The sequence below is a fragment of the Sturnus vulgaris genome, chromosome 15 (assembly GCF_052056855.1).
Source record: "Sturnus vulgaris isolate bStuVul1 chromosome 15, bStuVul1.hap1, whole genome shotgun sequence".
Classification (NCBI taxonomy): Eukaryota; Metazoa; Chordata; class Aves; order Passeriformes; family Sturnidae; genus Sturnus; species Sturnus vulgaris.
This window is the reverse complement of record NC_142257.1, coordinates 3,694,890-3,708,591: the sequence shown is the minus strand read 5'-3', so window position 1 is coordinate 3,708,591 and position 13,702 is coordinate 3,694,890. Positions and strand designations below refer to the sequence as shown.

Below are 13,702 nucleotides of genomic sequence, written 5' to 3'. Positions count from 1 at the left end.
CAGCAGGAGCCGAATCCCTGCAGAGGAGCCCAGGGAGAGCTCTTCTTCCCCAAACAAACCCGGCAGGAGCCGGCCTGAATCGCCTGCAGCATCCACGCTCCGCTCCAGCTCGGAGAACTGGCAAACACACACCCAAACCCCTGCCACCTATGATAACAATTAGAGACTTATCTAATTTCAAAAATAATTGCAATTGAAGTGTTTAATTACCATACTAAGCAGGAAGAGCCGTTTCCTACTGTTCCAGTAGCACTCCCGATCCATCAAACAAGGTTTGGGGCTTGTTTGGGTGTTGGGGTTTTTTTTGGTGTTTTTTGGTTTTCTTTTTTTGATTATTAGATTGCAGCCCCAGGGGATGAAGAGATTTGCTAATTAGGGTCTTGGAGAACAGCTACCAATTCACAAACACTTGCTTTTAATTTCAATACTAACGAGGCTGGAAGGGGGAGAAATCCAAAATACAGAACATCTGTGGCAGTGCTGGCTGCAGCAGCCCCTCCTCACTGGGCTGACACTGCTCAGGGACCATCCCAGAGACCACGGGGATGCGCCGGGGAGGGGTTGGCTCAGTGCAAGCACAGGCAGGGTGGAGCTGCTGCTCTGGGTCGCTGCTGTCACCGCAGCCACCACACAAACTAATCCCACCATCGATCATCTGTCTAATCCCCCCAGGGACCATTAGCTTTCTCAGTGATGGGCTAATCCTGGTCCTGAGGCAGCCGTTCCGTTCCCTGGGGGTGCAGCAGCAAGAATTTCTCCAGGTGACATTTGGTTTTGTTCTCCTCTAAACTGACAACAAAAGAGAATTTAATTCTCTCGCCAAGCAGCAATTCTGTGAGGGAAGAGAAACTGCTTAGGAAGCTCCTAACCAACATCTGCTCTCTCAGATAGGAAATATCCCCTGCTAGTGGAGGGAGCACAGGCAGGGCTGGCTGCCAAGTATGTGGGGACATCTCTGTCCCCCTGCAGGAGACACAGGAGCTCCCACTGCCCCTATAAATGGTACCCAATCCTCACCTCCCTCCGCCAGCCACCCCAGGGACCCACAGTGCCTGGCTGGGCTTCTTCCACCAAACCACCTTTCCCATCCTTGCCACAGCTCTGGGAAGGGTCCAAAAACCTGCAGAGAGGAGACACAGGGAAGGAGAGGAGCACACGGGAGACAAGAGCAGCTTCAGGGCATCCAGGCATCCTGTCCGCCAGGAGTGCAGCTGAGACGTGGTGGCTGCCACGGGCCAGAGGCAAAGGAGCGTTTTATTTCTTTTAGATAAAAGGGAAACATCAGTAGAATGAGAAAAAACTGTGTTGGTTTTTTTTTTCCATGCTGTCATGTGATTAAACACAGAGGAAACAGAAAGGTAGAGAACAGCCCCGAGCAGTGGAAAATGAGAAACTTTGTGTTAGAAATCTCAAGATTGGATTTGCTGGAATAAAATGTATTTTAGGGTCACTAACCAAACAGTTTTGGCTGGAGAATCAAGCCTCTGGAAAGGTTATGGAACTCATTCCCTCCCCACAAATCTAAAAATTACATTTCCATGCCAAAGCATCTTGAAAACCAAGGACAAGCACTCCCTTGCAGCATGAAGGAGTTGACCATGGGGAAGGCATCATCAGGCGCCTTCCTGGGCTCGGCTAAACCCTTCTTGCCCTCATTCCCCAGCGCCAAGAACGCCAAGGCTGGCAGTGCCAGCGGCACAGGCTGACCCCGGCCACCGCAGGATGGTGGCCATGAGACCAGCGGCATGGCCGTGCCACTGGGATGGTGGCCAAAGGGACCAGAGAGAGAGGACGGAGCCACTAGAGGGCACAAGTATGACAGAAACACGTCCCCACATCAAGGCACCTCCAGCTTCTGCAGTTCAACAGTGGCAGACTTCCCCAAAATCCCTCATCCGCCCCACCTCCCAAAAGTGCACCCTCAGCTCTCCCCCCACCACTAGCACACCTTCTCCTGGTGGCCCAAGACCCCACCAGGCAGGCTCTGGAGAGCCGGGTGCCCCTGGCCAGGCAGGGAGATGTGGGTCCTGCAAGGAGCCGTCAGGTCATGACCAAAGGACACGTCCAAGCTCCTTCTGTCTTTTTCTTCTCCTTCCTCCCCCAGAGCGTTCTTCAGGCAGGCGCTCCCCTCCCCACTCCTGCAGCAGCCACCGCTTTCATTAAGGCTCTTCCACCAAACCAAACACCATTTGTTAGGAAACAGCTGCCAGAGGCAGCTCTGCTGGAACAGATGCCCTCGTGTCCCCCAGCTCTCAGACATTGTCACATCCACCTTCCCGGTGTGCCACACACCTGCACCCGCACGTGTGTGCCCGCCACCTGAGTGGGTTTGGTGTTCTCAGTGCAGCATGGGGGTCACAGAGCCCTGTTTCCAGAGCTGTATTCCTGTTCCCAGCCCAATGAGCACCCTGGGACTTCTGTGTGGGCGTCGGAGCCGCTCTCAGCACCTGAGCTGCCCCATCACTCCACCCACTCCGGGTGTAGCTGGCAGGTGCAGTTACCCCGGGGGTGTTTGCACAGCTGTCAGGGCCTCCCGGATGGATCTGCTCTCCTTGTTCACAATTCCCATCCCACGGGCAGCAGCAGATCTCCTCCCTGCCTGCAGGAACCCGGAGCCGCTGGAGGCAGAGGCAGCAAAACCCTGCGACCCCGTGCACACAGGGACTGATGCTGATTAAATGCAGCCCCGGTGCTGATAATTAATTTCTCAGAGGATGAATTACTTGGGAAAGCTCCAGAATGAATGTTGTTCTTCCTGCCACGAAACTGCTATGTCTGTTGGGGCTTTTACAAAAATCTAACAGCAAAGGGGAAGAACATCCCCTGATGAAGAACCACAGCTGTGCCCTGGGCGAGGGGTGCCTGCGGGGTTTGGGATCTCTGCTGGGGCTGTTCTCTGGGTCCATGAGGGCAGGGCAGGGCAAGAGGATGTGCTGGCGCTGCCCACATCCCAACATTCAGGAGAGCTTCAGAACACGCTATGAGCATTGGCCAAACGCCCTCCAGCAGCTCCTTAGACCCAACTCAGTCCACACCTTGAGCTGAGACATCCCCGTCTCCTCATGGGACCTGCCCAGGGAGCCACAGGGATGGAGAACACCCACCTACCCTCTCCCCAGCACTGCCCGCCATCCGTGGCCGTGGATGTGGCTGTCCCCAGCCCGGAGCTGTGGGGCTGGGGCTGGTCCCCGTGTCCCTGAGCCCGCCTGCGTAGCGCGGCTCCCTCCGGGCGCTGGCTGGATGCGGATGCGGAGCGAGCAGCCCCTGCAGACAGCACTATTACGCAGAGCTCTCCATCCCTTTTTGCTTAATAGGAAGCATTTTTCTGTTTCATTTCCCTTACCCTTGGAGCTGAAACCGCCTTTCTGCAGCAAAACACACCAAGCCAAGGAAATTCTCCCTTTCCAGCTCGCAAACTCCCCTCCCTCCTCCATCAGCAGGAATGCCCACCCCGCAGTCCACCCCGTGCCTGGGGCACATTGTACCGTTGGAGGGACAAGTGATGCCCACCCCTGTCCTCCCACTGGCACCTTGGAGACAGCAGGGACAGAGATGCTGAGGGGGCTGCAGAATTCTGTTCTCTTCATGTACAAATCTTTCAAATATTCCTAAACACGGCAGAAGGCAAAGCCTGCCCTCGGCTCACCTCCTCTGGCCCTCCCTGAGGGCACTTCACTCGCTTGGCCTGCTTCAAGGCAGAGCTAAGTCCACCATTCGTTATTGGGTAATTAAGCTCTTAATTAACAGGCTGAATTCCCCTCAGAGCCCTGCCAGCAGCTCTTGGTCCCTCTGTCAGCTGCCTCCCGGCAGGGCAAAACCTGCAGGGCCTGGGGAGTGCTCCTGTCCCAGGGATGGCTCCGAGCTGTTTTTCCTACCTCCCCCGTGATCTGTTCCTGCCAGCCTGGCGCTGGGGCACCATGACCCAGCCTGAAGGCGTGAGCCTGCTCCAAAATGCGCCTGCGGCACAAGTGACAAGCACACGTTTGGGCTCAGAGTGACACCAAGGGCCAGGGCCAAACAGGGGTAAGACATTGCCACCATGGGTGATGCTTAAGCCTAAAACTCCAAGACTAAAAACCTTCCAGTTTATAAGCCTTAGGAAAAAAAATTACAATATTCGAGATATTCCTGCCTAAAGAACAAACCTCTCAGCAGCTTCTGCCGCCAACATATCCCCTCTGTGTGCTCCTCCCTCCTTCGGGACTGAGCTGGGAAAGGAGGCTGCAGTGCCATGCCCCAACCCCAAGCTGGCTGGACCGTCGAGGATAACATGGAGACCCTGCCCCAGGCTCCCCACCAGCCTCCAAACCTCAGAGAACCGCAGCAAACCAGCCGTGATGAGCCGCCGTCCTCGGTGAGATGGCAGGGGCTGCCCTGCAGCGCTCCGGCTTTCGTGTATTCATCACTTGTCAGTTCCCCTTAGCCGTGAAAAGAGAGTTATCCTCCCCCCGGGGCAGAGCCGTCCCGCTCCCAGCAGGGCTGGGGACACAGGAGGCTGGCACTGAGCGGTCCCCATCCTGCTGCCGGGGTGTCTGGGTGGGAGGAGAGACGCGAGTTTGGCTAATCCAAGTGGAAACTAATTGTGTTTCATTGAGGTTTTATCTCTGCAACTGGCAACATGCTCCTGCAGGAGATTTAGTGTGAAGTTGTCTGGTCCCTGCCAAGAAGGCTGGCTTTTTTTTTTTTTTTTTTTTTTTTTTTTTTTTTTTTTTTTTTTTTTTTTTTTTTTTTTAGAGAAAGCACATTATGCATCAAAGTTGAAATTCAAATCCCTTTTCCCTCATTCTCAGAGTATATTTATGATGCTCCCGATATTCCTCGGTGCATCACGGTTTGTGGGAAGCCCCCAGTCACTGCAGGAGCCCAGGACCAGCTCAAAGAGCTGCCTGAACTTCTTCTGCTTTATGGTTTTTCCCTTTGCTTTAAACTGTTGCTGCGTTAGTGGGGGACTGTGTGCAGGCAGGGATGAAGGTGATGCACATGAATGGCTCTGGGTGAACTCCCCCCAGGCCTCCCAACCCGGGGCTGCTCCTCTCCATCCCAGCCCTGCTGTAATTTCCACACCCCCGTGCCCTCCGTGTGCAGTCTGGTGCCTGCAGTCTCATCCTGCATGGGGTTGGCAGCAAATCGAGTGTTTTTCCCTAAAGATGCCTCCACTTCTCCCTTCGTAGGGGGTTTAGCAGGTTTTGAGTACAGCCATGCCAGGAGGTGAATCAGCCCAGCCTGGAGCCTGCACCAAGAAGGGGAGGAAAGAGGGGGGCACAAGGAGGGGCAGTTCTGTGAGTGCAGAGGGGAAAAACAGGACTGCAGCCCTCTCATCCCAACCCTTTCTGGGGTGTAAACCCACCTGGTTTCCTGAAGCAGGCTGGGAGGGTGGATGGGTGTGGGGGCTCCTTCTCCCCACCCAGCAGCTCCTCTCAAGGCATCAGGACAAGCCCAGCATCTGCAGTCACTGGAAAATCACGCTCCATTTCCAGAAAGGAAAGCAAAGTGTAAATCTCCCTCTCAGACACACATTTGTTCCTCTGCAGCAAGAAAAGTGGCGAAAGCTTTAATTTCCGAGCTGGGAGGGAGAGACATACATCAGCAACACCCCGGGTGCAGAGGAATAAAACATCAGTTCTGGGATTACACCAGCAGCCCCTGAGATTTCTCCCTCCCTGGCTGTAATCCAGAAACACCACAGGTTTCTCTGCCGGCCCCGCAGCTCTTACCTCACACTGCGTTTGGGGGAAATCTGGATACCTTCGTGGTCATGAGGGTGGATATTACACCAGTGTTTGCCCACAAGTGCCAGGCTGGGGGGAGGCAGGGATTCCCCTGGCTGCATTTCACATTCAGAGCAGGCTGGCCGTAGTGCTCAGCTCTCCCCAGAGATTCCCTTCATAAGAGGGAGCAAATTCCACTTATCTATCCAGGGGAAATTTGCATTTTAAATATCCCAACTCCAAATGTCACCCAGTTTGATCCCCCAAGCTGAACAAATGCAGTGGAGCAGGGAGGGGGGCCAGGGTGGCTCACCAGTGTGAACAGCCAGGAAGAAAGGAAAAAAACAAGGTTAAAAACGTGTACAGATGTTTAATCTGTGCTGAGGTTGAGGATGGGAGCAAACATGGCAGAGACCTTCCCCCTCTTCCAGCCTCCATCGGGCAGGACACGGGGGAACAGGTATCCGAGGCTCCAACCATTAAGGATTAGGGATTTCGTGTTTGAGATTTTGTTTACACAATAAGACTTAAGACTGCATGGAGTGTAGGTGGATTCTCCCCGGTGCCTGCAGAGGGATTAGTGCCTATAAAGCAGCCAGAACGAGCTAAAAATTGGAGAGATCAAAGTGCAGGAAGAGGAATCCCACGTTCTCAGGGATGGGAGGAGAGTGGAAGAAGAGGGCAATGGTCAAGCCTGAGACAATTGCGGCTGCTGGCCCTGGAGAGGATGGGGAAAGGCGCGGGGAAAGGCAGCTGCAGGGATGCCAGAAGGCATCTCAGGGAGCAGCCAGACCCCAGGTGTTTTCCATCCTCTCCTGAGGCTGCAAAATCTCCCTGACCAGCTCTAGTCTTCAGGATAGGGATGACCTCAGCCTTTCCTGAGCTCTCTGCTGCCACAGGGCCATCTCTGGGGAGCATAGCAGAAGAGGGGTGTCCAGCCCGAACCCCTCTGCAGTGCTGGGGGACAGGGGGAAGCTCAGCACCATGCACTGCAGGGAAGGGAGTCTGATGAGCCTGATCCTGCTGTTCCTACTGGTCCCCCATGACCAAGGTGACACTGCCACGTGTCAGCCCATGCCACATGAGGAGGGCACACACTCGACTGGGCCTGGGGGGGCTCTGCCAAAGCCCTGGACCTGCAGTGCCCAGCCTGCTCTCCCTGCCTGGCTGAGCAAATGAGACTTCTCCTCCTCATTAAAGCCATGAGCTGATTCGATTAAAATGGGGCACTAGCCCTCGTCCCCAGAAGGCAAATGGGATGAATGTTTAAGGCATGAAGTTTTCTGGCCCCCAGCACCTCGTTACCAGTCCAACCTCCAATGCACAGGGCACTGCCTCCTGCCAGCTCCCTGCCTGCCATGCACGGCACCTGCCCTGCACCTGGGGGTAGATAAACTCACCTGGGGTGAGTTGAGTACTGCCAGCCCTGCAGGCCCCAGGGACCCAAGCCCAGTGGGGCCACGCACAAAAAAGCAGCCCAGGCACAGCAGGCTTACAGCCACCTCCAGTGCTGGCACTTGGGGGCGTCTCTGGCTGCAGCAGCCCATGGCTGCAGGGCTCACAGGTCTACAGGCAGCCCCTTCTCCTCCGGCATCTGCAGGGGCTGAGTTTGCTCCATCACTCTGCTCTTTGGGAGACACAGGATGCCTGCGCTCCCCCGCACAGCTTCCCTGTATCCCGAGCCTCTCCCGCACTCAGGCACGGGACACAAGTTTTATCCTCACCCCTGTCTCCAAACCTGCGGGCAGGCAGGCACTCCTTTGCCAGAAATGAGCCTGAAACGGTTCAGAGAACTAATTCCCTCCCTCCTTAATGCATGGAAGCTTCTTACACTAAATCTATACAGACACAATTAGCATTATTCATATTCCATATGCTCCGCTCCCTTGTGATGAATATTAATCTCCTTCCCGCTCCCAGGCATTGGAGATAACGGCGGTGCACGGTGCCGCTGCAGTGGCACAGAGGGGCTGAGGGAGTGATGCTGCAGGTGGAGACAGCCTCACCCCCATGTCGGGAAGGGCAGATTTTGTGTCCTTTTGGAGAGGGGCTGGTTTTACAGGGGCTGGGCTGAAGCGGGGTGTCCTTTCTGCTGAACTGGTCTCCACTGGGGCTGCTTCAGTCCCCCCAGGACACATGGTTGTGTGGGGCATCATGAAGCCCCAAACCTCCCTGCACCTTCCAGTTCTCCACAGGTTTTGGAGGTGGAGTAGGACGCAGTCAGACTGTCCTGCTTCTGCCAGCTCACATTTCGCAGCATTTCTTAGGCTGAGAAATGGTCACGGGCATTGCAGAAGCTAAACTGATACCTCTTGGTGTTACCCGAGGCAGGAGCAGCTTTACCGGCATCCCAGAGCATCTCTGCTGTAGCCTCTGAAATCAGCAAAGCTGGGCAACTGCAGCACCTGGGTCACTGTCCCAACCTTTCTCCCACCTCTCTGCAGAGCATCTCCCCCTCAACGGGGCACAGCAGCACCCACTGATGCTGCAAAAGGAGCGGAGGGAACGATGCAGCCAATGCAGCTCATCCAGTGCCGCTATCACGCAGGGACACGGCGGGATTTTCAGTTCAAAGAGGGGCCACCCCGCACTCAGGCAGGGCTGCGTGGACCGTACACAGCCCCGTGTCCGTCCGTCCGTCCGTCCGTGCTTGCCCTCCACACGTGGCTCCAGGCCAGGCCGGGGGTGCTGTGAGTGGGGGGCCTGGGGGCTGTGAATTGAAACGCCATACGTGCGGTGGGGGTGGAGAAGATCCAGGCCAGGAGGCACCGCGTCTCTATACATCCATTTGCATGCCTAATCCGCTGCCGGGGAGTGGAGCGTCAGGTCCCCCATCTGCTCCGCAGCTCACATCATTAGCTGGCTGGTTTCCGAGCCGGCACCGAGCAGAGGTGGGAGCCGAGCAGACAGGGGAGAAGGGAGGCTGCTCCCATCCCCACGCACCATCACATGTCGGCAGGCTGGGGAGCTTGGGAGGATCCTGCCTCTTACCGGAGCTGGTGGGCAGCACACAGGGGACAGAGAGGGGTGTGGGTGGAGGACAGGGTGGATTTCTGTGAGTTCCTGGGATGCTGCTGTGCTTCAGGCTTCCCCCTGGGCGATGTGAGGGGCACAGGGCATCTCCTCGCCCATCACGGGTGCTGCCCACACTTTAACTTTGCCCCAGGGCAGCAAAAGTCTCCATAGCTGGTTCTTTGCTGCAGGCAAGCCAGGAAGCACCCACAGCCACCAGCCCACTCACGAAGCTCAGCTCCCCCACACAGATCCAGCCACATCAACCATCCCCACTGCCACAACCCAGCCTGATGGCTCAAGGACACAGTCCCTTTAAATCCCCACACTCACAGGCTGGGCTGGGACACTGTAAAGGGAAAAATAAGGCAAAGAAATTATTTTCTTCTCGCCAGCAAGGCTGGATTGCTGCCCGTTCCTCGGCTGCGCGCTGCCAGCCCGCCCACGCACCACACAGCGAGGACTGCAGAGGCCAGCGTGGGCTGGGGGATGCCAGGGGGGTCGGGGTGCAGCGAGGGACCCCCATGCTGGACACCTCTGCTCACAGGGATGCCATGGAGGGAGATGTCCCACCTAGTCCTTTGGTCCCTGGGATACACAGAACATCCTTCTGCTCCGTTACCTGCCCCGTTCTCTGAGGCTGTTCCCATCTTCAAGCTCTAAAAGGGCTCAAACTCATTCAAAATCCCTGCTGAACTCCCGAGGCTGGGGCCACAAGGACTTACTCCAGCCACCAGTGCTGAGTAAATGGGGGTTTCTCAGCCAGCAGCAATGAAAAGGGGGTCAGAAGCAGGAAGGGACTGGGGGACAAAGGGAGCAGGGAGAAAAGAACCCCACATTTCCCCAGGGTCACTCTCCCCCTCTGCTTTCACGCCTGGCTGGGTTCCTTCATTACTTACCCAAGCTGTAAATTGTCTAATTTGGAGCACACCATTTATCCCTGATGTGCACTTGAGCAGCCAGATTTTGTTTTCAGGTGTGTAATTAATTTTTTTAACGTGATTTCTCTCCTAGGAAACTGCAAACAAACAGTTCTGGCTTTCATGGCTGGGCAGCTCGGGTGAGCGTCAGGGCAGGGATTAGGCAGACAAGGAGCTGAGGCCGGATCTCAGAGGATGTGAGGAGCTGGGGTTTTGCAGAAAACCCTTGCTCCTACTTTCCAAATCCTTCATCCTCCAGTGCAGCCCTCTGCCTCCTCCAGCACCACCATGCTCCCCATGGGCACCGGAGAAGGCTTGAAAGGGGAAGCAACACCCACCTTCCCTGTTCCCAACTCAATCTGCTGGGAATTACCATTTTTATTAAGACCTAACATGTCCTTGGCTGCCGGGAATGTGATTTGCTCCTGGAATGAGATTACAGCAGCTCCAGAGGATCCCGTATCAGCATCCACTTCACTGTGATGATGCTCCCATCCCCAGACAGAGGTGTATCCATCAGTGGATGCTCACAGGAATCTCCACCACGAGGAGAGGTTGTGCTCAGGTATAGGGGGGAATCCATAGGGATCCACTATCCTGAACTCTTTTCCCCTCTTCACATCATCCCTGGGATGTTTGCCGTGTGGGAACGATGCCGTCTGTTTTTGCACCAAAAAATTTTGCATGCCCTCTGACAGGGCAGGCACAAGGGAGGATGGAGGAGAAGCAATGCCGAGGGTGGGTAATGTCCGCCCCTGCTGCATGTCCCACTGCCCAGCTGAGTGTGGGTGGGGGACACAGAGGTTCCCAAGCGCTGCTCTGCATCCCGAGCCAGAGCAATCTCCTCTGAGCAGCACACGGAGAATCACCTGCTGTGAATGTGCGAGAGAAATCTCTTCAATGCTCCTGCTGCCAGGGAAGTTGTTAGATGACTTTTGCCGGCGGTTTTCCAGATGAAAGGAGGTGAAAATCACCTCCATTAGTTGGCAGAGGCAGGTGGGAGGATCTGTGGAGAGAGCACTTCGGGGTTGACTGTGCAGATCCCAACCCTCTGCCTTGAAAGCCCCCCGGGCATGGGGTGGCAGTCTGGGGACATATGAGATGCTCTTGTGCCATCCCAACAAAGGAACTTGCGCTGCTGCTGACGCTGTGGGAGTTTAGGGGTGGCTGGAGGGAGAGGACTCCATCTGGTGACACCCCTGGGACAGGTCCCGTGCATTTCTCTGCTTCCTGCCCACCAGCACAGGGGGTCCCACCAGTGCCAGCTGCCTGCAAAATAAATCCACAGCCCTCCCAGAATGATCCTTCAGGAGTGGATCTTGGCGGTCACGAAACAGGCTGTGACCTCTTGAGGGGGGATTCCACCACCCAGACTCCCAGAACCATGGGTCAGACTTCTTGGGGGATTTTTCCTATAAGTTTGATTATCTGTTGTGACTTTGGGAAGGGACAGTGCAGTTTCCAGGGGCCATAGGAGGGGGCTGAGTACTCTGTTTTCCCATCCTGCTCCCCTTTGTGCTTTGAAACTGCTTTCCAAGGAGCTGCTTAGCATTCGGAGCAGGCGCCCGCACCGTTTCAGGCAAAATCACTGGTTTGCCTTCAAAAACACATCAGTCTTCTGCAGTCTGCCATGAAGGGCAGCTCCTGCCCTCCAAAACAGGACAGAGGGCACATGCAGGCCTGGCTTGGCTTTCCCAAATGTATACGGTGCAAAGTGTGCATGCTCCATCCCACAGCCCCTCACCCATCACCGCCCAGCTCTGCAAGCCCCTGCGTTCAAAGGAAAAGGCATCAAAACCCCAATCTTTTCAATTTCCTTTTGGTCTTTTTCTTTTTTTTTTTTTTTTCTTCTCCACTGAAGGAGTTCAGCTCCCAGTTACTGCCTGCACAGACACAGAGAAGAAAATTTCCAGGAATTGCTGCTCTCTCTGTGAAATTCATCACAGGAGTCCAGGCAGCAGAGCTGATGCCGGGCACTTCCTGCCCAATGTTTGGGACTGTTGTGGGCAAGCTGTATCCTGGCTGCCCTCAGCATTCACCAGGAACCAGCACCTTTTCCCAACAAGGATTGGTGCCACATGAGGGGTAAAAGCTCATCTTCCTAAGGAGAATGGCTGATTTATCTGTGTTCCCTTTCCTGATAGAGGCCTGGCTGTGGGCTCACCAGGCGGAGGAGGCAATACTGAAATAGCTTCTTTTCTTATGCTTCACGTGGGGATTATTATTATGCCTCTCTCGAGTCCCCCCTCTGCTGCCAGCACAGGAAAAAACCCTGCGGTGCCACCATCAGCAGCACTGCCACCAGGGAAAATGGCACTGTGTCCCCTGGCACAATGGGCTTCCCTCTTCCACCCACACATGTTGGGAACATCCTCCCAGACACCTGCAGTGGCACAGGCAGAGCTGTGGAGCTGAGCATCTCCTGCATTGCACCTGCACAGCCACTGCTGGCTACCATGAAGGGTGAAACGTGTGCCTGCAGGGAGCAAATTCCCAGCATGCCACAAGCCCGTGGACCTTTGCTCCAAAATGTTTGCTTATGACTAATCACAGCTACCTGAGTGCCAGGTGGGGTCCAGTGTCCCCTGTGCCTGTGGCCTTGGCAGCCACCAGCTCACCAGTGCCCGGTGGCAAAGCCCCAGGCTGTGACAGCACCACAGCTCTTGGGAACCTTTATCCTAAGAATGCAAAAGAGAAGTGGGTCCAACTCCAGCCCACCCATGGCCATCTCCTCCTGGCAGCTCTGAGGACGTGACAGGGCTGGTGGCTCCCATTAGTGAGGTGAAGGCTGAGGAGAAAAACGAGTATTGATCATTGCTGCGAGTCCAGCATGAGGCACGCACAGCCCACGGCCGCGATCGATAGAGCCGGGGAGGCTTTTGCTCTCACTGAGGTTTCTGTGTCTGTCTGGGGCTCCAGGAGGAAGCCTGTGCTGTGCCAGCATCCAGTATGGCCCCTGCACAGCTCCATCCTCCACAGTGCACGATCTGTCAAGCTCTCCAAGCCAGTATTTCCACCCGTAGGAAGCTCGAGGGAAAGGATGCTCAAGGGTAAGGATGAGCATGGCAGGGGTGAGAAGGCAAAGCAGCCATGCCACGGCTGCAGCCTCTCCATCCCTCAGGTTCCACACTGGTGGCACACATGGAGACAGCCCCAAGGATTCTCTGCCTGGCTGGCAGGGCTTCCTCTCTTTGAGCCCTGTGGGCTCCCATCTCAGCAGGGATGCTCTGTGCACACAGGCTTCCCTCAGACCCACATTCCTGTCCTGTTCCACATCCCCAGGGCTGACTGAGGGATGTGTTTCCCCTGGTGTTTCCAAGCCTTGGCGCAATCGGAAGAATGGGCTGGAAATCAGAGGTTTCCGTCCCTCCCGAGGAGGATGTCGGCAGAGGAGGAAGGCAGAACTACACTTCCCAGAGTGCTCCTGGCACTGCCGGGGGAAAGGCTGAGGGACCCAGACACCAGCTCCTCCCTGCTCCTATATTATTCTCCTTCTTGTTTATTTGTGGGTTTTCTGCACTTAACTGTCTGCCTCATCCACTTAATTGGGGGATTATTGCCACTACCTGCCCGCCCGCCAGAGCCCAACTCATTACTGGGGTTTATTTATTAGCAGCGAGGCAGCAGAAACGCACCCTGCAGCTCCATCCTCTCCTCCTCTGGCACAGGCAGCTGGAGGCGATGGAGGAAGGCGAACAGGAGCCAGGATGGGCCAGTGACAGAGGCCACAGTTTGGCCAGGGCCAGGTCAAAGGCATCCTCTGCCATGCTTGGAGGCACCGCAGCAGCCTCCTGCGGCGCCTGGCATCTGCCTGAGGCACCTCTGCTCTTGGCAGAGCACAGAAGGAGACCAAAAGCCTGGATGCTCTTTAAAAGTGTTCCCTGAGCTCGGGAAAGGCCAGGGGCACAGCGCTGTCCTTCCGCTCGCAGCAAGGGACCCCTCTCCTCGGCACGGTGACAGCTGAGTGACAGCCGTGTGGCAGGGCGATGCCATCGGCTCACGGATGCCCACGGCAGGGAGGTGAAGAGGCCACAGCCTGCTGAGTCCAGGAGGAGCCAGCAG

At 55.8% G+C, this 13,702-nt stretch overlaps 1 protein-coding gene across 3 annotated transcripts in view; it reads right to left on the bottom strand.

Moving 5' to 3' along the window:
* Positions 1-5,743, bottom strand: part of LOC148221958 (serine protease inhibitor Kazal-type 5-like) — a 105,909-nt gene extending 100,166 nt beyond the window's left edge. The window contains exon 1 of one of the 3 annotated variants that reach the window (XM_088173956.1): positions 5,348-5,743. The gene's annotated coding sequence lies outside the window, so the exon portion shown is untranslated. The remainder of the gene's footprint in view (positions 1-5,347) is intronic. The other 2 variants (XM_088173955.1, XM_088173952.1) reach the window with 2 other exon arrangements.
* Positions 5,744-13,702: the final 7,959 nt, after the last annotated feature.